Raw genomic sequence first — 20,871 nt, 5'->3', positions numbered from 1 at the left:
GCGGCGGGGGGAAGTCGGGGGGCATTGTCATCTCGCCGTTCCGCCTGGAGGAGCTCACCAACCGCCTGGCCTCGCTGCAGCAGGAGAACAAGGTGCTGAAGATCGAGCTGGAAACCTACAAACTCAAGTGCAAGGCGCTGCAGGAGGAGAACCGCGACCTGCGCAAAGCCAGCGTGACCATCGTGAGTGCCCCCCGGGGGCGCGCCGCAGCGCCAACCTCCGCCCGCCCCGGGAGAGGCAGTACCAGGACCCGGGCAGCCCCCGGTTCTCCCCGAGGTTCCCGGGGTCCCGCAGCGAGCACACTCTCGGTCGAGACCTGCCGGCCTCCGGAGGGTGGGGGAGAGGGAGGTGTCCCTTCGGGGCCACGCGGGTCTGTCTTCCCCCGGGGGCCAGGCGCGGCGCGGGGTACGGGAAAAGGCTGCTGGGACAACCCACTCACGTTCCCTTTTCACCCCTGGGGCGGAGGCCCCTCCCGGGCAGAGCTGGAGGCTAGCGGCGTGGCTGGGGGGGCGGGGTGGGACTTTTTCAGGACTAGCGTGCCTGAGGGGTGCTTCCAGAATCTGGGGAGCCCTGCGCTAGGGAAGAGGGAGGAAGCTGGGGCCTGTGTCGGGGGCCTGGCTTGGGGTGCGGGGGTGCGCAGCTGGGCTGGGCACTTGGCTGGCATCTGGACGGCGCTGGCTGGATCGCCGGGGAGGGGGCGGGAGAGAGTGGCCGGGAATCCGGGAAGTGGAGTTTTCTGGCCAGGATCGAGAGGGAAGGGCGGGTACCGGAGCTGATGCTCCTACCTCCGTTGGAAGTCCTTTCCTTGGTGGGGAGGGTGAGGACGGGGGGCGGCAGAGGCGGTGTACAGCCGCGTGAATGCAGCATCTTACCCTGGTCTGCACAGTGAAGGGTATGAAGCCTGGACAGGCTGAAACCAGCGTGAAAGGTAGCGACTCCCTTGCTGAGCAAGATGCACATACGTGTGTTTGTTTCATTGGTGGTAAAGTGCCTGGGGGGTATTTTGCCTTTGAGTCCAGATACTTGACAGGAGAACAGGCTGTCCTTTTAACACCTGGTCCCCGGAGGCTCCCCCGAAGGAGAGGGGTTAAGATTAGGGATATAGACCTCCCTCATAGGCGTCTGGAAAGTCCCCTATAGCTGAGATGAGACAAAACATAACTGGAAAAAGTACACCGAGGGCTCTCACCTAACATCCCTGTCTGCCAGCCGCATCATTAACATGCAGAATCCCCATACAGACAACCCTATTGAGATCAAAACAGTTTCCCAGCCAGGAGCAGAGAAGGAAACGTTAAGAAATCAAGGGGGAAAATTGCCATCGCTGCTGCACAATAGCTGACTAGACCAAATCTTCAGACGGAGAAAGATACGGATTTGGAGATGGATCAAAGATCACACTGTGGGAATGAAGTGGGGGCAAGTGTAGATGCCCATGTGCCAGGAAAGTCCTCAGTGGAGGAATGAGTGTGTATGTGTGAGTGTGTGTGTGCTCCCCCAACTCTAGGTCATGCATAGGAACTGGACGACGTTCTGAATTAGCTTAGAAAAGCAGGTTTCCACCAAACTTTCAGTGTGATTGGCAGCCTAGATAGAAATTGATTGTAGAAACACTTAGTATGGTCAAATCCAGTCCTCATGAATGGAATTCGAACTATAAAATTCTTGAATTGCCCCTTTGGTAGGAAGGGGGAGAAATTTCCATAGGCAGCCACTTCCAAGCCTCCTCTGTAGCTTTCTTGGCCAAGAGAGATGTCTGCTGAGTGAGGGTTTGAGAAGAGGGCGAAGTTGGTGGAAGCAGTTTATTTAATGTTTGAGTTAGTAAATGAGAGGGTTAGTCTCTTGGAGAATGTGAACCACGGAAAGTAGTAAAACTTACATGAAACAGAATCTCTAGCCTCTTGCATACAGTGAGCAATTCAGGCTGTTTTTGTTAGTTTGGGAGGGAGAATGCGGGGTGGAGATGCTATGAAAGGGTTATCTGTTTGACACTTGACCATATTATAAGTAGGTCTGTAAGTTGTACAGAAGCACATTGGTTTTGCAAGGACAAACATGTTCATTCCTGGTGTATAAAATCAGAGGCCCTCTGAACACTTGGCTTGAAGCGTGTGTGAGGTGGTGGCTTTATTTCTTAGCACTTACCCTCAGCTAAACCTGACATCCAACCAAATGTACTTTGTGAAATGTTCTGTGGCCTTATGAGTAAAGTTTAAACATTATTTTAGATGACAGCTTACAAGTACTAGAAGCCTCTCAATTCTTCCTTAATCTCTGATGAATATATTTAGGGAGACAAATAAAAGTGCTTGTGGTTTACCTGGTTCTCGAGTACTTGGCAGGTGTTGCTAAGGCAAAATGCAGCGAAGAGGTTCCTTTAAGCTTTTGAAAGTTTTGTTAACTGAACTAGGGCCCAGAATGTGTGGCTGCATGAAATGGGTCTGTGGATGTAAGGAATCCCTGGTACAACACTGTATTGTCTTTTTTGTCAAGGTTAAGCCGTACAACCCCTGGCGACTCTAACGTAAACATAGCCCCTGCTGGGAGCTGCCTGGGAAGTTTGTGACAAGACCTAAGATATTCAGTTAAGTGGAGGCCTTGCTAGATTTTTTCACTTAAAATAATTTTAGTTAAGTTGAAGTGAGGATGGAACCATAATCCTATTACTTGCCTTCCTGGTTCTTTTTTTGTTTTAAATATATATTTTATTGATTTTTTTACAGAGAGGAAGGGAGAGGGATAGAGAGTTAGAAACATTGATGAGAGAGAAACATCGAACAGCTGCCTCCTGGGGATGTGCCCGCAACCAAGGTACATGCCCTTGACTGGTAACGAACCTGGGACCCTTCAGTCCGCAGGCCGACGCTCTATCCACTGAGCCAAACCAGTCAGGGCTGCCTTCCTGGTTCTTACTAGTTCCTCTAGTTACAATAGTAAGTAGCATGTTCATGAGCACAAAGATGTGTATGGATGGTCTTTTCTTTTCCCTGCATCTGATCAGGAAGGTACATGGCTCATCAGCCTCACCCTGGAGAAGAGGGAGGCGCCTTCTTTTGTGTGTGTGTGTGTTTTTTTTAATGGACTTTATTTATTAGAGGAGCTTTGGGTTCCCAGCAGAATTGATTGGAAGGTACAGAGATTTCCCCTGTACTCCCTGCCCTGCCTCCTCTCCCTCCCGCTATTTCCAACATCCCCTGCCAAAGTGGTACATTTGTTATAATCAGTGAACCAGCACTGACACATCGTAAGCACCCAAAGTCCGTAGTTTACCTTAGGGTTCACTCTTGGTGTTGTACATTTTGTGGGTTTGGCCAAATATATACTGACATGTATCCGCTAGTATTATACTAGGCAGATATGGTGCCCTAAAAATCCTCCATGCCCTGCCCTTCCATCCTTCCCTAACCCCTGGCAACTGCTGCTCTTTATACTGTCCCCACAGTTTTGTCTTTCCAGAATGTCATAGAGTTAGAATCATGCAGTATTGCAGCCTCTTCAGAATGGCTTCTTTCATCTAGTAACAGACATTTAGGTTTCCTTCATGTCTTTTTATGGCTTGATGGCTCATTTCTTTTTTGCACAGAATAATATTCCATTATCTCAATGTGCTACAGTTTATTTACCCACTTACCTGCTGAAGGACTTTGCTGCTTTCAAATTTTGGCAATGATGAATAAAGCTGCGATAAACACCAGTGTGTTGGTTTTTGTGTGGACAGGAATTTCAGCTCAGTTGGGTAAATAGCAAGGAGCACAGTTACTGGATTGTACGTAAGAGTACTTTTAATTTTGTTAAAGTGCCAAACTGTCTTTCTGAAGTGGCTGTACTATTTTTGCATTCCCACCAGCAACGAAAGAGTTCCTGTTGCTCCACATCCTTGACAGCATTTGAAATAGTCAGTGTTGTGCATTTTGAATATTGTAATAGGTGTGTAGTGGTATCTCATTGTTGTGCCCTCGTTTTTTTTTTAAGCCCATAGGCCAATAGAAGCTTGTAACTAATGGTCATTTCTGTCTCTTTGGTATGTAAGTGCTTATTCTGCTCAAGCTACCCGTTTAGTAAAGGACTGGTTTCATGGGCATGTCTTCTCAGCATTTAGAGGTAAACATCATCTGTGGGGAAGAATCGGATGGATGAGGCCCTTCATGCGTGTCCAAAAGGGCATCTGGGAGTTAGAGCTTGCCCCTAGTGTTTTATCTGGGAATTAGAGGTGGAATGGAATGTTTTGAGTGATTCTCCTATTTCCCCTAGTAAATCAGGAGTGGAAACAGGCTGCTGATTATAGACCATAACTTCTTCTTTGTAGTGGAGAAAATAAACAAAAAAAAAGCTCAGTCACCCTGTTGAGTAGCCTATAGATGTTAGGCTAGAGATCTATGTGGTTTGTACTGTGGGGGAAAGTTGGAGGTTATCTAATTCAGTGTAGTGACGGGTGTCCAGGAGTGGTGGTCTGTGAGAAGGTGAGGAAATGCAATTCTGGGCAGTAATTGGATGGCTTCCAAGTTCTGGACTAGTTGCTGGTATTCTCAGAGTATACCCAGGGCCTCACACCTGGTATGGCTAGTCCTCTCAAGCAGCAGTCACCAACCTTTTGGACCTCACGGAGCACCAGTAGTCTTCGGACCACCGGTTGGCCACGGCTGCTCTAAAGAGTATGCTTTTCTAGACCGGTTCAGACTTTCAGCATGTGTTTGCTTTGAAAAGAAAAATCTATACTAATAAAAGGGTAATATGCTAATTAGACAGGGAGACCTTCCGGACAAAGCCATGGTGGCTGGGCCGAGGCAGAGGCAGTTAGGGGCGATCAGGCCAGGCCAGGAGTAGAGGGTACTTAGGGGCAATCAGGCTGGCAGGGGGGGCAGTTGGGGGCAAGAAGGCCGGTGGGGAGAGCAGTTGGGGGTGAGCAGGACGGCAGGCAGAGTGCTTAGGGGTGATCAGGCAGGCAGGCGAGTGGTTAGGAGCCAGCGGTCCTGGATTGTGAGAGGGATGTCGGACTGCCGGTTTAGGATTGGGCCTAAACCGGCAGTCGGACATCCACTGAGGGGTCCCCGATTGGAGAGGGTGCAGGCTGGGCTGAGGGACACTCCCCACCCCCACCCCACCCCCCACCCCGCATGAATTTCGTGCACTGGGCCACTAGTCCTATTATAAGTCACTAGTATTTAAATATCTTTCTAACCATAAAATTAGTCCTTCATTATAGAAGTTTGCAGAAATACAAAGGTATTTGAAAGTTACAGTAGAAAAACATGTTGGTATGGCATAATTAGAAAAACCTGGCTATTTTGAATATCAACAGTGTAATGATTTCATTAACCAGAAAAAGCCCATCATATAGTTAATGTTTTGGATTTTGGATTACTTATTCTGGAAGCCCAATACACCATTTTCCATTTTTAAGACTTCATTTTGGCAGATTCTCTGAAGATAGGAGATCAACATTGCTCTTATACAAAGGTATATTGTGTGTCTTTTTTCTTGTTTGAAAAAATCCTTAGATTTTTGTAGAAACACCCCGCTTTAGACACAACTTTGAAAAAAGTATGACCCGATAGGTCTAATTGCATGCAAGTTCAGTCTTCCTAAAGAGAGGCTATTCTTGGATTTCTTCTGCAGTTAAAGTTCTTCACATTTGTAGGTTCCTTCTGTGTGTTTCATATACTCTATTTGTATTTGGTTGCCAAAAAACACAAAACCTTAGAGTAGGTGGTGACAGTCTTTTACAGTGTTCTCCTTATTTATTTTGCTGGGTGTGGGGAATAGTTCAGAGAATCACCAGTATCTGGTTTGTGGTAACTCTTGTTCAAGACCAGAGAGACTGGTCTAAAGCAAAAATCTGAAGCAGGCATTGCTCGCTTTAAAACTTTCAGGGGCTCCCCATGGCGCTCTGGATCCCCGTAACCATTCTGGAGGTGTACCCGACTCTGTATGAGCTGGCTGGGCTTACTTTACAGACGCGCCCCTCACATTGGAAGCTCTCACTGGGCTTCACGGCCAGTTCCTGGAAGTAATTGCAGCAGGTTTCTCTGGCTCCTCTAGGCTGTACCTCGTGCCCTTATTGTTCTTCCTACTTCTCCCCTCCCATTTATCTTGGAAATCCAAGTAGACCAGCGGTTCTCAACCTGTGGGTCACGACCCCTTTGGGGGTCGAACGACCCTTTCACAGGGGTCGCCTAAGACCACCGGAAAACACATATATAATTACATATTGTTTTTGTGATTAATCACTATGCTTTAATTATGTTCAATTTGTAACAATGAAAATACATCCTGCATATCAGATATTTACATTACGATTCATAACAGTAGCAAAATTACAGTTATGAAGTAGCAACGAAAATAATTTTATGGTTGGGGGGGTCACCACAACATGAGGAACTGTATTAAAGGGTCGCGGCATTAGGAAGGTTGAGAACCACTGAAGTAGACTGTACTGCTTCCCCCCGCAGTGTACACTAACACTGTCTCTTTGCCAGCCACACACTGGGTTTTGTGTCTATTCACTCCCATTCCTCAGTGCCTGGGCTGGGTGTGGTAGAGTATTTGGGTTGACTCCAGAGGCATTTTGTTCTTTTTTTACTGGGGTGAGGGTGCTGATACTGTCTCCTGACCTATGTTCATAAAGTCACTCCCATGCATGTGTCCTCAACAACAGAACGCAAGCACCATCTTCTCCATAACTTGTTGGTTGAATGGATTGGATGGATGAGTGGATACACTGTATACTTTGGGGGACCAGTGAAATCAGTGTGTGCCCCAAGCCCCTGCCTTCTAACCATGGGTGATGTAGGCTACCTTGTAGCACATACCCAGAGGCTTGTCTAAGATGCTGGTGATACATTTCACCTTTGGAAGGGGACAGTGTCTTCAGGTTCGCCTTTCTAAGGGTTTCTGAGTAAAGCTTAGCAGGGGTGGGAAACGTCCAGTTCGGCCCAAGGGCTATATAAGGCCCACAAAATAATTTGGTCTGGCCCTGCCAAGGCATTAGGGGCAAGTTAACTAAATGTTTGACCAAATACAGCAGGCTAATTTTGATAATTTTGTGTGGCCCGTGAATGATGTTATAAATATCCAAATGGCCCTTGGCAGAAAAAAGGTTCCCCACCCCTGGTTTAGGGGAAGAAGTGGCTCTGTTGAAAGTGTTAAGATTTGCCACTTCAGTTTTTCATGGCGACAGATCACTCCAGGCATTTTTTTTTTTTTTTTAATGTTGAAATGCCCCACAGCCGCCTCTGGGATACAATTATGAACTGTGATAGAGGGGATGTATCCGTGCAAGTACCTGAAGCTCCATTTGAGGGAGTATCTGCAAATAAGATCAGGAGACTTGCTGACTCCTTGGAGATGTCCACCTGTGGCCTGCAGAGTGGAGTTTGGCAGATTGCTGTAGCGTCACATACAGTGTACGTGTATGGTTTTTATTTTTTCTTCCTTAAATCGGGCCTCAAGCAGAGCTAACTGCAATTACAGCTAGAAATGCTAATCTGAGCTTTTAAACTCCAACCTGGAGGAGCAGAGGAGTAACAATCATCTTCCTTGTTCCCTCCCATACTTGTCCCCTCTGTGGGTAAGGTGTTGCTCTTTGTTTTCAATTACAATGCAGTTGCTTTTAGATAGATTGCATCATTGTCAAAGCCCGGGAAGTGACTGTTTGCAGGTTCAGTGTGTTCCTGCTTGCTGGTGGTTGAAATTTTCTTGACATGGAAACTAATGCTCTGGAAAGTATTTCTAATCGTCAGGATCTTGGAGTGGTGTTTACTTGCAGATTCTTCTTAACTTCCCCAAGGTTGTCAACTTTTTTTTTTTTTTTTTTTTTTTTTATGGCTGTCAAGCTCACAACTGTGAATTTTATCCCAGTGTTCATACCAGTACATTGCAAACTCACTTTGTATAGGTGTTCTTTTCTAGGGAGAAGAATGCTAAAACAGAGGGTTAATAGTTTGATTGATGGTTATCTAGGTTTAACTCACTCCTTCTTGTTGGTTCTTAGATCTTATGCATTGGCGGGGGGTGGGAGGGGTGGGAGTTAAGTTTAGTAATCAAAATTTATTGTAATACTCACATGGTTTAATGCTGGGAAATTTTCTGTGATTTTTTTTTCTCCCCCTCCCCTTGCCTCCTCAGTAAGGCACAAATTGGTATGTGACAAATACAGCCTGAAATAAGCAGGATTCAACCTACAAGTACTTACGAAGGGCTGACTGTGTGCCAGATCCTCCGAAATATTCGGAAGGAATGTAAGGGCTTCTCCAGCAGCCTACCAAGGACTGCACTTGACTTTCATTCAGCTTGGCCCTGGCTGGGTGCTGTAGGGAATGCAGAATAGAGGGAACGGCCTCCCTTCTCCTCCAGCATTTTCCAGCCGTGAGAGTCACGAAGGACAGAGATAACCCACATGTAAGTGGAAGCAAGAAAGGAAGTTCGGGCATGCTCCGGAAGGGGTGCCCAGGGAGGGCTATTACCTTCCACCTTCCGAAATGAGGCTCGTCTGCTTTATGAATACCTTTAAGGAAAACAATGTATCATATTCACTCAGTTTAATGAGCTTGTAGTTTATTTTGTGAGGCAGAGATAGGGAGAGCTGTTGCTCAATTTGTCTGTGTCGAGGTGGCCTGGGAGGCTTTTGTTTGTTTTTAATTTTCTTTTTTATGTGGTGAGGGATGAAAAGAAAGGCCATTGACGTTTTAATGTCATGATTTACATCTGCCCGCAGATTGAAATGATCTAGGTGGTTTTTCCTCTATTTCTGTCACACTCTGGGCCCCACCCACGTTCCTTTCACAGAATATTGTTGCATGGACCAGAATTTTCTTAAGTCTCCAATCTTCAGTCTGTGAAAGCAAAGACTTCTTATGTTAAAAATTGCCCATACTAATTTATGGGCAATTTTAAATGCCGTGTGTGTGTGTGTGTGTGTGTGTGTGTGTGTTTTGTTTTTTTTTGAAAGCAGTGTTGATTGACAGGATAATCTTCCGCGCATCTGTTCCAGATCAAATCAGCCTTAGGTGCCAGGTGTGTGGCCGGAGTGATCTGGTTAATGCCCTCCAGGGCATCTCAGGGCATTTGGGATCAAATGAGGCCACTCGTGCCGCGGAGCAGAGTTGAGATATTCAGCCAGACATAGGTCATAATTCAAAAAAGTTTTCCATAGAAGGAAAGAGGAAAGCGAAAGAATGAGAGCAACGTGGAGTATGGGTGAGCTAAAGTGAGTTCCTAGAAATCTTGTGCCCGCATTAAGCACTTCACATGTTGCTGTCATGAGTGAACAGAGTCTTCAGTGTTATCAGCGTTCGGAGACTGAATTAGAAGGGCTAAAATAATCTTGAGAAAAATAATTTATTTGGTGTGTAGTAAGAGCTTCTAGGCTCATGAAATTGTTTGCATGTAAGTGGTGATTTTTTTTTTTCCAGTTGTCCTAAGTAAGATACCAGCTCAAATAATAACTTCTATTGAGGTTTTTTGTTGTTGTTTTTTCGGTTCTTCGTTGGACAGGCCTTAATTTATCTAAACAAAGGCGTTTGCTGAGAGTCAAAACATTGTGTTGCTGCTTCATTTAGTAGCTCCTGATTATAGAAACACTAAAATTTGAGGGGGAAAATCGGCTAGATAATTTAAATATCCCGGCTAACCAAAGAGTACATTTTTAAGTGTATACGCCATAACGTAGACGTTTGGATTTAGTTAGGTTCAAATCACTACTTGGTAAGGTGCCATGGGTTTTGGAAAGTATATGAACTATGTCACATCATTTTGAAACTTGAATGCATGTAGCTTATTATCGAGAAGTACCTTAGGTCCCAGAGAATAGGGTCAGTGACTTTTTTGTGTGTGATTTTAAAAATTGCGGTAAAGTATACACAAAGAAAATGACCATTTTAACCATTTTTAAGTATACAATTCAGTAGCATTAAGTACATTCACAGTGTTGGGCAACCATCACCACTATCCAGTTCCAGAAGTTTTTCATTATCCCAACCAAAACCTCTGTCTTGATTCAACAGTATCTCTTCATTTCCCTCTACCTCCCGCTCCTGGTAACTCTATCCCTAGTGATTTAATGTTTTTCTTTTCTGCTCTACAAAAATAGCTACCTGCTTTTTAGTGCTCTGATGTTAAAAGTTAGGAATTTGTACCTAAACCATTTTAATTTAAGTGCTTTTGATATCTTGCTCCAGCTTAATTTTTTATTGCTTTTTGGCTATCACACATCTGGTTCTTTGTTGTCTTTAGCACACATGTATGGCACCCCAACCCTGGTTTTCTACCTTTTTTTTCCCTTTCTAATTTGCATTTAGAGTAAGCACCCAGATGTGCAGAACACTGAGAGGCATAATCCACAGTGAGGACTTGTCCTCCTGGACAAGAGATATTCCTAAGACCGAATATCTAATGGTTGCTTTTTTTTTTTTTTTGAAGAAATGTGTTGTAAGCATTTAATTTCCTCTATAGCATTTTGAATATACCTTAATTTAAGAAAGTTTGGAGAAAAGTAAAGCTTGAAGAAGTGAAGAATACTTCTTCTTTACCAGCATTGCTCCACTTCCACATTATTTTGTGTTGCTGTGATAACAGCAATGTTTACCCAGTGCCTACTGTGGGATAGGTTCTATTGGGAGGGGCTTGCATATATCTTCTTATGTAATCTCACCACCATCCTGTGTTACTGATGTTATCCATTAATACAGTCTTATAAATTTAGGCCCAGAGAGGTTATGTAACTTGTGGCTGGAATTTGAACCCAGGTCTGGCCTCAGTGCTTAAGCATGAGGCTACACAGCCTGTGAGAAGGTGGGATAGAAATTAATTTATGAGCAGTGTTATCTTTATCTTGTGGGCATTTTCCTCTTAGTTGCTTCTCCACTGTTCTATTCCTTTAGTTAGAGTCATGGCTGTCCTATTACCACAGCAAATTCTCAGGATGCCAGGCCCCAGGGAGGGTTTCCAGGGCAGCAGTCTCCCTGCCTCGGAAAAGAAACAATGATGGGCAGGGTGCCTTCAGTGCCTGGGGGACAGCCTGTGCGCCCCGAGCCGTCTCTGTCTCCCTCCAGTACTGGGCCTTGGTCTCTTCTACCCCTTCTCCTCCCTTCCCAGTGAAGCCCAGTAGGTTGCCCTCTCTGCTTATAGCACAGCCTCTGGGCTCCCATCCCAGTCTGGAACCAGTCTCTTTGGACTACTTATGTTATAACCTCTGTTTAAAAATAGTCCAACCTGCATAGTAATAGTGGATTTTTTCAAAACATGTATTGATCACCTGCTGTATGCCAGACAGAATGCCACAGGTGAGAACTGGGATGAGACTGCATCTGAGGAGCTGGGATCATATTCAGTGAGGGCTCTTTCTCTCCTGAGGTGGTTATCAAGCTAAAACCTGAAGGATAAGTTGAAGTTAAGAGGAAGGTGGGGGTGGGGGTGGTGGCAGGAGGGGGCATGCCTCCCTGACTCAGGCAGGATCTGAATGTGGGAAAGAAATAAAATGGGGAGGAGACCAGGGGCCAGGCTCCATCCAGGGGCTAACTACAGAGGAGGGGACAGGGGGCAGGGGAGCAATGGAGTGTAGAGGCACTGTAATGATCCACTCTGGCTGCTTACTGCAGATGTTTTCCTTCTAAACTATTTGAAGACAGAGATTTTGTCATATATCATCCATAAGATGATCTGTCTTACTCCATGATAATGTTGGCTACATACTGCAGTCTTGCTGTGTGCCTGGTAGAGATCTAAACACATTTGTGTTCAGGGATTCATTTCTTTGTCACACAACCCTTTGCGGTCTCCACATCACAGATGAAGAAATGAGGCGTAGGAGTCTCAGCAGCCTGTCAGTCACAGTAAGTGTAGGGCAGGATTTGGATGTAGGCAGTGTTGATGGTACCTAGGCTGGTGACTGGAACGTGAAAAGCCTGCCATTGGAAGGGTCATTTGCATTTTTCCGCAGCCTTAACCCAGTAGCTGCTCAATAAAGTTTGAAGAGTTTATTTTGGGAAGTTCCCAGGTTGACTATTTATAAACTCTTCTAACGGAGTATAACAGTCAGTAAAGTACACAAGCTTTGCACGTGCACATTTATTGAAAAGTGTGCCATAAATTGACAAATGAATGGAATCATCAACCCTGTCGATATACACGTCACCAGCAACCTCCCTCCCCCAAAGCTGCCCTGTGCTCTGTTTCAGGCATTATCTCCCCAAAGGTAACCTTGTTCTGAGTTCTATCACTATAGATTTCATTTTGCTTATTTTTGAACCTCATAGAAGTGGCTTTATAGAGAATGTATTTTTGTGTGTGTGTAGATTCTTTAATTAGTTATCCTAGTTCATTTATTAGTATTACACAGTACCCATGTTGTTGCATGTAGGAGTAGTTCTTTTTTATTGCTGTGCAGTATTCCACTGCACGAGAGTCTGTGGAGTTGTTCAGTTTTAGCCTCTGCCCCTGAGTAGCCCCACCCCCTCCCCTCAGTGTTGATTGTGGGCATTGGGACGGTGTGAGAGGAGTGTGGCACAGCAGCGGGCATGGGGCCTATAGAACATAGGCTCCAGGTAATTAAGTTCTGGCTACCTTACCAGCCAAGTTATATGGTAATCAGGGTCTTTAAGCCTCAGCAGACTTAACCTGTTAAAACTACAGTTTTGTCCTGGCCAAGTGGCTCACTTGGTTGGAGCGTTGAAAGGTTGCCGGTTTGATTCCCGGTCAGAGCACATACCTAGGTTGTGGGTTCGATCCCTAGTCAGGAACGGTACCAGAAGCAACCGATCGATGTTTTTCTCTCACATTGATGTTTCTCTCTCCCTCTCTCTTCCCTCCCTCTCTGCCTTCTTCTATCTTTAAAATCAATAAACACATTAAAAAACAAACCACTACAGTCTTTAGGGTTAATACCAGTCTTGTCTCTATCCCACTGTTGTTATGGGAATCAAATGAGACAGTACACTTCAAAGTATTTTGGTTGCGAATTACTCTGTAGGAAATGATATTAAAGATGATCACTAACCAACCCTTTCTATTATTCTTCAAAATGTATTTTAAAATCAAAACGGTTCTTGATTATCCTATAAGATGATGGCAGCAAAATAAGGTCTAGAAAGCTGAGAGGGGGCGGTGGAGGCAGCAAGCACCAAGGCTGGGCAGCTCTGCTGCCCTGCTCAGGCCCTGCATTCCCTGGCACTTGGGGATGCCTGGGAACTCGGCCGATATCCTAGGGTTTGGTGAGTCAGGATCGAACCAGCCTGTGTGGCCCTGTAAAAGTAATAGGACAGCAGGAGGCAAACATGCTTCCTAAAAGATCCTTTTTTCCCCCCTTGTGGGTTGGTTTCAGGGCTCTTTCCATTATTTCTTGAAAAAAAAAAAAGAGCCAACGTGTGCCTTTTCCCAGTTTCCTGTCTTTAGCACTGTGGGCAGCAGCCAGTCGAAGCCCGCTTCTCTGTCGTGTGACTTTTTTTTTTAAATATATTTTATTGATTTTTTACAGAGAGGAAGGGAGAGAGATAGAGAGTCAGAAACATCGATGAGAGAGAAACATCGATCAGCCGCCTGGGGGATGGGCCCGCAACCCAGGTACATGCCCTTGACCGGAATCAAACCTGGGACCTTTCAGTCCGCAGGCCGATGCTCTATCCACTGAGCCAAACCGGTTTCGGCTGTCGTGTGACTTTTGACACTGTTTCATGGGGGTGTGGATTCCAGAGGGGGTGGACTTGGGTGGCTGAGAACACAAATACCACTTCTGCTTAACTGCTGGTCTGGAGAAACCAAAACGTGAACATCTTTGAAATTGGCTGACTTTTGCCCTTTCAGTACCCCAGTGACAGAAGGACAGTCCCACTTGTGAGCCAGGGACAGGTCTGTTTGCCAGTGGACATCTCAAGTGACCGCTTTAAAAAAATATTTTTATTGATTTCAGAGAGAGGAAGGAAGGGAGAGATGGAAGCATCAATGATGAGAGAGAATCATGGATTGGCTGCCTCCTGCACACCCCCTACTGGGGCTCGAGCCCACACCCCAGGCATGTGCCCTGACTGGGAATCGAACCATGACCTCCTGGTTCATAGTTCGGTGCTCAACCACACAGCCACACCAGCTGGGTGTGACTCCTTTTCTTCTTCTTGGCTCTGGACTTCTCTAGTGATGGGAATGGTAGCCTGGGGACTCGTTGAGGGTTGAAAGAACATGCTTCTCACTAGGAGTGTGTTATGGTTTTGTTGTCCTGGTGTGAAGGCGTTTGGTTTGATGAGAGGGGGGAAGGAAGACAGTTTGTGTAATTCAGGGACTCAGCTGGCATTGTAAAGGTGAAGTAAGCTACCTTGAACCCAGGAATGCCCTTAGCTCTTTGGCTGCCATCTGCCCACCAGGGAGATGAGGCTCTAGCCAAGACTATGAGGAGTCTTTGGTTTCTTGCTGCCTCCCTCCAAATCTTCTTTGAATGCCTTCCCGTTAAACTCTTTTTTGTTGTTGTTGTTGTTGGTGTTGGTTCTTACTTGGCCCAGAGTCCTGCTGCTCTGGGTCAGTGGTACCTGATGGGTGATGCGATCAGGCAATGCTTTTCCTAATTCCAGTGTATTCGTTCTCCAGTTCTCAGATTCCTCTGGGCTTCACTGCTCACCGTTTTTGTTTTTAAGCTTTTAACTTTATGTGTTCCAGATTAGCATTCTCCATTAGGCTACCTGCATGAATTATTCTTCCTTTCAATTTATTCAGTTAATTTCTTTCTGTTTTTTTTTTCCACCCCAGGGTTCTTTGAGAGAACTTGGTATAATGGAGAGAGACTTGGAAACCAGATAGGGTTGCCAGATTCAGTAAACAAAAACACAAACAAACCCATAGGATTTTTAAAAATCTCAGCTCTTCTCCTTTCTCACTCTGCAATCAAGTGACAATTTACTGACCCCAAGGCCACCATGCCTTCTTTTCTATACAAGGACCATGGTATCTCACTTCTCAGGTGCTGGGGAGAAAGGCTGTGACTTATGAACGCCCTCAGGACGCATTCAGCATCCTTTTCCAATGATTATGGATTTACATCTTGTCCATCTTCTTCCTTTCCTCTTTTTCATGAAACCAACCAAGTGTCCTCTCCTCGGTGCGGCTCTTTGGGGTCTGTCTTCTCAGGATGTCGCCGCCTCTTCTTCCTCGAGCTGCTCCCAGTTTGCTTTCATTTTTTCTGCCCTTCTACCACCAACTTCCTGATTTCTCCCTCTCCGAAGGCCGTCTTTGCCTGTATGCCTCAGGTGCCTTCCTGTATCTGGCCACATGCTGCCAGCCCTCTAGTTTCATTTCCCTTTTCCTTCTGAGCGTGAAATGGCACTGGAAGAATGGGGCTTTTAGTCTCTTGGTGTCTGTGGGGCCAGGCAGCAAACATGTACCCTTTTGGGGTCTTGGTTTTCTCCTCATTTCACCGATGAGGCCTGTTTAGAAGTCGGGGATTACAAACTGGCAGCTGGTATTTGGCCGGCAGGTGAGTGGCTTAGCGTCTGACCTTTGAAAGACCTTTGAAAGAGAGTCTCAGAAAAGGTACAGACAGACCCTCTGGTTTGTCTTGGGCATCGCCTGTCCCTGTGGCTTCTCACCTGTGGCGGCTGTCACATGCTTACTCACTTCCTTCTCTGAGGGGCAATGAGTTTGAGGTCCCGGGAGCTGTGCCACAGGTAGTGACTAATGAAGCCAGTGTGCACGGTTTGAGTTAGCCCTTGAAACAAAAGCACGGGGCACAGTTTTACAACCTTACAGGCCAAGGTAGAGACAGACGTTAACCTGCCCGGGTCATCCCACTGGTAAGTGCTGGGACCAGGATGTGGCAGCCTGGCTCTAGGACCCCCTGCTCTTACCCACTGTGTTGTATCTCTGTGACCACTTGCAGCTGCGAGGTTCTATGGAATTCCTTGTAGGAGTTCCGAATACAGCACTGTTTTGTGGGTTTGTTTATAAAATGCATAGTCTAAGTCCTTGCCCTATGATGTGGGCATGTGCTCCTGAGTCTTGACTAGTGAGTACATCCTTATAATCAGTTTCCCTTCAGAAGGATTGTTCTTCTGTCCCTTATAGATGTTTCTGAGTGTTTTCTCTTCCTGTGGCTTTTCTCTAACCTTTATGGATGATGAAGTTTCCTTGCTGTTCATTTAACTCAGCAGTTTTGGGGCACCTACGAAGCACCAGCTATGTGCTTCAGATGCCCTTGTAGGAGCAAGGCAGGGTCTGAATAGTAACTGAGTGCCCTGCCCTGGACAAAGGGCACCCCGAGTCTAAAAAGACCTTGGGCCGCCCTGGCCAGTTTGGCTCAGTGGCTAGAGCGTCAGCCTGTGGACTGAAGAGTCCCAGGTTCGATTCTGGTCAAGGGCATGTACCTTGGTTGCGGGCACATCCCCAGTAGGTGGTGTGCAGGAGGCAGCTGTTCTATGTTTCTCTCTCATCGATGTTTCTAACTCTCTATCCCTCTCCCTTCCTCTCTGTAAAAAAATCAATAAAATATATATTTTTTTAAAAAAAGACCTTGGGTCTGCTGTGAAGGAGCTCAGAGGCGGGTAGGAGAGACAGATGGGAAAGCAGTGACCACGGTTGAAGGAAGATGGTAAGTTGACAAGTCAGGGTTCACACAGGAAAACAGAAATCATGTGGAGTGGGAGGGAGAACTTAATCCAGAGACTTGGTTGTCCCAGGGGTGGATTTGCTGAGAATACAACTCACTGGGCGGTACAGTGGCAGCTAGGTGGTTCAAAACAGCAGGACACCACTCCCACACCCCCTCTGGCTGGCAAAGGGAGAAGGGCTGTTATCAGAGCCAGGGGCAGGGTCATCCATAGAAAGGTGGGCCAATGGTGGGCCTTGACACAGGAATGCTGAGGAGGTGGAGAAGAACGGGTAGAAACACCCCCTTCCTCCACCCTCCAGGCTCTTGCCAGTACCTCTCATTGGCCAGTCCAGTTGGAACTTAGCTGACTTCTGAGAACTGGGAAATGCGACCTGCAGAGGTCACCCTACCTTGCAGAGCAGGGGAAGGTCAGTGGAGGGATCTCGGGCCAGAGAGACCCAGCACTGGCTCAGGAAGAAAAGGCAATGAAATTACTATGCTTGGCTCGGGCGGTCATTGAACATTTCACAGATGACAGAATGTTGGAGGACTTGTAGGTTTTTATTCCCCCAAGAGGATGTGAATGAGGGGCATGCCAGGAAGAAGGAACTGTGTGGACAAAGGCATGGCAGCTTGAAACAGCAGGCTCCACTTCAGCAAGACATGCAGCTCCGAATGGCGGAATTGATACTATCCCTCTTTCTTCTGCCTCAGAAGCCCCTTTCCAAGGATACTTTCTCACCTGTCCACGTTGTCTTTTATGGCTGACTTGAATTTTCTCACAGGGCAAAGCCAGGTGGGGAGCTCTGCACCCTAAATCCTCAATGTGTCATTTAACAGTGGGAAGCAGCATGGGGTGCCTCGCCAGTCCCGGGAAGGAGTTCATGGCCAGTGACAGTTACATTTGGTGCCTGGGTCCCAGTGCAGCCAGGGCTCTGATGAGGATGCTCATGCCTTGGGGGGAGAAATAGCTGCTTACCTTAGTGCCTTAGTGACCTTGTCTCCTAGCCCCAAACGTCTGGCACTTGATCATGCTGTCAGAATACGTGTCTCACATTCCTCTGCTGTGGAATTGGTTTTTATGATGGTAGAGAGTTTTGTTTAAACTTTTTATTATGGGAATTTGCACACATACACAAAAGGTGAGTGAATGAATGTACAAACGACCCAGCTTTACCAATTATCAACACATGGTTAGTCTTAAAATTGTTTCACCCATAGTTCGTTTTGCATCTCTGATAAGGATCTTATAAGCACCATCCCATAATCACATCTTTAAAAAATAGTAACATTTTCCCTAGTGAATTTGTGTTTGAAAGGTAACCAGCAAAGTTTTTCTAGAAACAAATAGGGGTTATCCTTGCTTCCCTCTCTGCTTTAAGCCTTTACCCCTGAGACTGCTGGCCCCTGATCTAAATCTCTTCTTCCCCCCTAGTGTGGTTTGGCATCTTTTACCTGCTGCCCTGTTCCTTGGTGCCAGTCCCCTAGGCATCCCAGGGATACTGGTTCTGCCCGCAGGGAGGTGTGCAAACTGGCTCCCCAGCCCCCATGATACATAGGGGTATGAATCTCAGGTTGTGCATGTGGGGCAAGAATCGTGGCTTTTATAGTTAGGCCTCAAGGAAATCTGAAGTGAAGTGAGGAATCCTTTGCTTTTAGCTGAGAAGTGTCTGATTGTAACCGGACAAACAATGGGTCCATGAAGCAGAGACAGGGTTGAATCATATATGAACGTTTATTCCAATACTGCCGGTCCATGGGAGAGCAGCAGGTCATGACACCACAGAAATCTGCTCTGCACCCCACCACAAGCCAGTTGCTTATATAATAAAAGTACAAAGGAAAAGTAGGCAAAAGGGCAGTTTACAATATGCAAAAGGACTAGGGGTCTTCAAAGGGCTTAGTGATATGCAAGAGCTGGGGTTCCATGGGGAAATAGCCACAGGGAGTGCCAGATGGGCAGTTACCAGGTAAGCAGGCTGGAGGTCTGCAAAGGCCTGCAGGTGTGCAAAAAGGGCTGGGGATCTTCAAAGGGCTGGCGATTCTGGTTTCTGCAACATAGTTGTTCATCTTTCTATGATAACAGGCAGCTCCAAATGGGGAGGAAGGGCTGCATCTTCAGATCAGCTCCAGCCAGGGTAGAAGTGCCTTCTTTAATCAGAATAAAGCAATCATGGTTAATAGAACATGATTAATAGTTCTTAAAATACTAGCTGGATCCCCAAATTCTATGGCTGCCCCTTTCATGATGAGCACCATGGAGGAAGTATGCCATAGAAGATGGGCTGGCACATAGGGCTTCTAGAAGGTCTGTTGTATGTGAAGCCGTGCAGGTTTGGAAAACACCAGACAGGAAGCTGTGGGCAGTGTGCGGACCGATGTCTGCCGGACGGGCAGAAGAGGAGCATCTTTGCCCAGAACCCCCAGCTCTGAATTCTGTAGCTCGTGCAGCATCTATAGGATGGTTTCAACATTCCATTTGAGTGTGAAAGCAAGTCTGTGAGGTAGGTAGTGGGAGCCTTGTCTTACTAACGAAGCATCTGGGGCTCAAGTGAAATGCTATTAAATTATTGGCCAGGGAACAGTGTTGGTAGATGGGACAGGTGGGGTTGCAAGGTAGGTGGTCTGACTCCAGGCCAGGGCTCTTTCCACTCTGTCAGCTCCTTGGCAGAGAAGGAGAAAAGGGGTCTAGTAGTTCAACCCTTAGGAACAAAAGGGGGGTGGGTACTGAATGGAGTTTTGGAGGTCATTCATGAAGGAGAATGAGGTGAAAGGTAGCAAGTCTCCTTTTACTAGAAGTTTTCCAAACACTGGCTGGACCTGTGCGTGTTGTTCCAGTACATGAAGCCCATTCAATGGAGGCTGGGCAGGAGGACCAAGCCCTTCACTTACGGGAGTCGAAGAAAATAAATGTGGACAGTCCGAGCTGTAGATATTACCTCTGAGGGATGGTCCAGTTATTTTGCTCTCATTTGCCTGTGCCAGCCAGTGTTTAAAGTGAGCCGCTGAGTTGGGGACTTGCGACATTGGTTATTTTCTAAGCTGTTGCTCTTTGTGGGTATAATTTGACCCCTGACAATAGCCTTTCACCTTTCAGTCTGTGGTTCTGAAACTTTGCTGTCCATCAGAATCACCTGGAGAACTTCAAAAGTCATGATACCTGGGGCCACATCCGTCAGTGTCTGGGGCTAGGAGCCAGGCATGAGCATTTTTTTTTTTTTTTTAGATTCCCAGGTAATTTTTAAGTTGCCTTGACTCAGCCACAAAGTTTGGGAATAAGTGGTCTACACATTTGTGAGTACATATTATTTTCACATGAGGCTTGAGTAAAGTGCTGCCCTTTTGAAAATGTTCTTATTTTCCCGTGCTTTATTGAGATATAATTGACATAAAATATATATAAACAAAGTAATTGACATATAAAGTTGTGTGAGTTTAAAGTGTACAATGTGTTGATTTGCTAGACTTGTGTGTATTGCAGAATGGTTACTTACCACCATAGCTTTAGGGAACACCTTCGTCACAACACGTAATTCCCTAAAGTGTTCTTTCATTTTTTAATTAAATTTTTTGAATAGGAAAAACATGTCATGATATGTTCTCTTCCCTTTTACACAAAAGGTGGTGTAGATGATTCTTTATTCTGTGGTTTTATCTCTCCCACCTAATTATATTTTGGAGATTTTTTGAATAACAGTACATTGATTACTTCCTCATTCTTTTTTACAGTTGCATAGTAATCCATTAATGTGTGGCTGTCTCTAACCATTGGGCATCTAAATTGTTTTCAGTCTTTGGTCTCACAAACAATGTTACAGTAAATTGAACATGGATCATTTTGTATGTGGGTGAGTATTATCTAAGGGGATACATTGCATTGGCTAACGATCTCTTAAACCATTTCCTCAGTCCTCACTTCAATCCTGTGAGGTAGCCAGTAGTGTTATGATCTTCATTTTACAGATGAAGAAACTGAGGCTCAAAGAGGATTGGGTGATGTGCGCAAAATCATACCCCAGAGAGTGGCACAGCCAGAGTCCACTCTTAGGCAAGTTGACTCCAGAGAATTCCTTCACTTTGAGATACTGCCTTTCTGGGTAAATTCCTAGAAGAGACATTGCTGGGTCAGATGTGCTTTATATATGTAATTTGAATCGATGTTGCCAAATTGCCCTCCATAAGGCTTGTACTCACTTATACCTCCATTATAGCAGGATCTGAGAGAGAGTATGTGTGGCCCCATTTCACACTTTTATATCAAACTTGGATTTTGTCAATTCGGTCATTGCAAAGTGGCACCTGGTCTTTGT

At 45.8% G+C, this 20,871-nt stretch overlaps 1 protein-coding gene across 1 annotated transcript in view; it reads left to right on the top strand.

Annotated features, from left to right (window-relative positions):
- The first annotated feature begins 6 nt into the window (after window positions 1–6).
- CCDC6 (coiled-coil domain containing 6) overlaps window positions 7–20,871 on the top strand; it is a 107,757-nt gene continuing 86,892 nt past the window's right edge. The window contains exon 1 of the mRNA XM_014538716.1: window positions 7–182. The gene's annotated coding sequence lies outside the window, so the exon portion shown is untranslated. The remainder of the gene's footprint in view (window positions 183–20,871) is intronic.

This window comes from Myotis brandtii, unplaced genomic scaffold, assembly GCF_000412655.1.
Source record: "Myotis brandtii unplaced genomic scaffold, ASM41265v1 scaffold196, whole genome shotgun sequence".
Lineage (NCBI taxonomy): Eukaryota > Metazoa > Chordata > Mammalia > Chiroptera > Vespertilionidae > Myotis > Myotis brandtii.
This window is presented reverse-complemented; position numbering and strand designations above follow the sequence as displayed.